A 3860-nucleotide genomic window follows, 5' to 3' on the forward strand; every position below is an offset into this window, starting at 1 on the left:
TTCGCCGGAAGCTGTGATAGAGCGGTTCTAGGCGCTTCAGTCTGGAACCGCGCTACCGCTACGGTCGCAGGTTCGAATCCTGCCTCGGGCATGGATGTGTGTGATGTTCTTAGGTTACTTAGGTTTAGGTAGTTCTATGTTCCAGGGGACTGATGACCTCAGATGTTGAGTCCCATAACGCTTAGAGCCATTTGAATTTGAAAGAATATTTTCCCTTTCCCATTCCCCACTTTCTGTCAGTCTACCTCTGCTCTCGTTCATTTCTCCTCTTGTTCCCACATCTGCATCTACATTCATACACCGCAAGCCAACTTACGACGCGTGGTAGTCATTTCCTTTTCCTCCAAAACATTCTCCATCCCGCTACTTTGTTTTCGCTGCTCAATCATCTCCCTCTCACCTACCCACCGTTTAAAAGTTCAACTACATCACTTCGCTTTCATTTCCCTTACACATTAAGTAAATACATAATAACATTTTTAAATGACTCAATACACATATGATGAATAACAGAGAAACAGGGCATTTTTAGCTCAAAGGAAAAAAAGCTAGCGGTACAGTTGGTAACACTACACTTAACACACGAGGTATATGTAGCGAGAAAGATACAAATAAACAGTGGTGCTATACTGAGGTGTCTTTCACATGAAGAAATGCATAGGCCAGAATCAACTGTGCCAGACGAAGGAATAATTCAAAAACGTGCAAGCACACAGCGATTTTGATGTGAGCGAAAATCGAGCATGAAACACCTTCTGTGAAAATCAACATCTTTTGTAACGATCTGTTCTACGAAGACGGCTAATTTGTAAATGTGTCTCTTTACAGACCACTGATGATGTTTTATTTCAACAGAACAAAACACGTTTGGTGACAGGAACACGAATTTTATTGCAGTTCCAAAAATGGAATTAACATACCTTCAATAATCATAAAGCAACTAATTACAATATGCCCACAAAAATGAAGAATTACTTCGAAAATGTTTCACAGACTTCCGCGTGAATTTACAGTACCGCTATGGGTTACGCCTGCCGTCCAATGTGACGAAACACGCAACGTCTTTGATCTTATGAAACATCCAAATGCTACTTCTGTAAAATTAATTTTAACGAACATTTACAGAAAAGCTGAAGTCGTTAGCTGTTTATAATTTTATGTGTTTATGCAGAGTTCGATACGGCGACAGATAATATGTGACGTTTTCTTTGATAACATTTCAAGATTTACTGACCAATAAGATTTCAGTGTGCTTGAGAAACAGACAACGAACATTAGCGCTCAACGTCTTGTCAACGACGAGGGCGTTAGCAGCAGAGCAGAGGCTCCGATTGAATTGTCACCCCTCTATTAAACTCAAACAGAAGAATATGTCGGAAATGCTCCGATTTCTCCACTTGGCACTCCATTTTCTAGCGCCCACAGGTGCGAGCAATCAGCAGCTTCCTGTTCAGGGGAACCATCCCAGCATTTTCCTTAAGCGGTTTCAGGAAACGATTAGGTTGGTACATAAGTTCTTAACGTTTTTGTTTTGTGTGTTTGTATTTCAGTTGCTGAGGGTTTATTTATCGACCGGCCGTTGTGGCCGGGCGGTTCTAGGCGCTTCAGTCTGGAACCGCGCGACCGCTACGATCGCAGGTTCGAATCGTGCCTCGGACATGAGTGTGTGTGATGTCCTTATGTTAGTTAGGTTTAAGTAGTTCTAAGTTATAGGGGACTGATGACCTCAGATGTTAAGTCCCATAACGCTCAGAGCCATTTGAACCATCTTTTTTATTTATCGATTGTAATTTTTCATTTGTAGTTCATGTTGCCGTTTGAGTTTAGAAATTGTCATTTTGTCATGTGTGGATAGTGAGTGCACCTGTGGGCGCTAGAAAATGGAGTGCCAAGTGGAGAACTCGGAGCATTTCCGACATATTCTTCTGTTTGAGTTTAATAGAGGGGTGACAACTGGAAACATTTGCGCTGTGTATGGGGATAACGCCATTGGGCAGAGCATGGCAAGAAAATGGTTCTCTCGTTTCACGGAGGACCGTTTTAACATCAGTGAGTCTCCACGTTCAGGAGAACCTTCGGGATAAGGTGAAGAACGTCTAAACACATTAATCCACAATGATGGAGGTCAGTGTACTCGAGAACGTACAAATGTGATGAACTGTGCTTATTCCCCATCGTACAGGATATGCATGCAGTGGGAAAGGTTCAAAAATTGGATGTATGGTAACACATGCTTCCAGCCAAAATCACAAAAATCAGCGGGTGGCCATATGAGCATCTCAGCTTGCTACTTATATGGATATGGTGTCTGTTCTTTCGGACATGTCCGAAAGAACAGACACCATAGCCATCTAAGTATATAGTTCTGGCAACACCAGCCATGACTTTCTTCTTCTGTGCGGATGCACACATATTCCCCGAACTCTTACGGTACTTAGAAAGAATGTCCTCCACGAGTAATGAGTGTGTCGGAGTGAGACACTACGAGTGTAGTGTGTGGACATACAAGGTGAGAATGTGAGTCTCGCCGGAGGCGTGCGTGAGATAGTCCCTGCAGTCGCGCTATCCTCTGTGCCCTCGGTGGCTCAGATGGATAGAGCGTCTGCCATGCAAGCAGGAGAACCCGTGTTCGAGTCCCGGTCGGGGCACACATTTTCACCTGTCCCCGTTGATATATATCCACGCCCGTCAGCAGCTGAAGGTATTAGTATAATTCTAATCGCAGCTTGCTAGTCAGCAGTTGGCTCGTGAGCAGCACCGACCACTGTCGTTACGTGACGAGGAATGGCATCCTTGTATTGAATTAAGGAAAAGAAAGGAATGCTTGAGCCTACACAAAGCAGCAACTAGACCTACGCGGTTCCACAAAACATAATGTCACGCATCCGGAGGAACAGCAACGGTATGATGTACAACGAATTGGATGTACAACGAATTGCTTCCCAGAGGTGTAACCACCACTGCTGACATTTATGTCAACAACCGAGACATTTTGCAAACGCAGTCGAAGAACAACGACCAGGAAGACTGCGTGAAGTGGTGATACTTCACGACAACGCACGACCGTATCCTGCTAGACTGACAAAAACAACTGTACAGGAGTTGGATAGGAAAGTCATCCCGTACCCACCTTATTAACCTAATCTTATCAGATTTTCACCTTTTCCGCTCTCTATTGAACAGCCTTCAAGAAACTACCTTTCTGGATGAAGATGCGCTCCGAGCATGTCTCGACAAGTTCTTCGCCTCAAAGCAACTTATTTTCTGCTGTCACAGAATCGAAATGTTACTTCAACGTTGTCAGACTGCTGTAAATAGTGAAGGATAATATATTATTGATGACTAAAGTCCCTGTTATGTGTATCTGTTGTGTTTATTAAACTTACGTAAAAACACTACCAACTTATGCTCCAACCAAATACATAACATTTTTGATCGAAATGAGGTTTCAACCTGAGTCCTTCTTATTTTGAGTTCAGTGTTTGAACCACTGCACCTCCTTGATCGATTGTGAGCATAAAGAAACGTAAACCGAATTTTTGTGAGATGGCCGGTCGCGATGGCCGAGCGGTTCTAGGCGCTTCAGTCCGGAACCGCGTTGCTGCTACGGTCGCAGGTTCGAATCCTGCCTCGGGCATGGATGTGTGTGATGTCCTTACTTAGGTTTAAGTAGTTCTAAGTCTAGGGGACTGATGACCTCAGATGTTAAGTCCCATAGTGCTTAGAGCCATTTGAACCACTTGAATTGTGAGATGAGGCTAAATAAATGACAACCGTAGATTACTTTGAAGCCACTTCGAACGCACCAACCACGTTGTGCACTTAGAATGTGACCCTATGGTGTACCTCGAACGTGACAT

General features: G+C 43.8%; 1 non-coding gene across 1 annotated transcript; it reads left to right on the forward strand.

The window, feature by feature from the left end:
- The first annotated feature begins 2573 nt into the window (after nucleotides 1–2573).
- Trnaa-ugc (transfer RNA alanine (anticodon UGC)) lies at nucleotides 2574–2648 on the forward strand. Its single transcript has one exon. It is a non-coding gene; the product is annotated as a tRNA-Ala (tRNA).
- The last annotated feature ends 1212 nt before the right edge of the window (nucleotides 2649–3860 follow it).

Source organism: Schistocerca nitens, chromosome 1, assembly GCF_023898315.1.
Source record: "Schistocerca nitens isolate TAMUIC-IGC-003100 chromosome 1, iqSchNite1.1, whole genome shotgun sequence".
Taxonomy (NCBI): Eukaryota; Metazoa; Arthropoda; class Insecta; order Orthoptera; family Acrididae; genus Schistocerca; species Schistocerca nitens.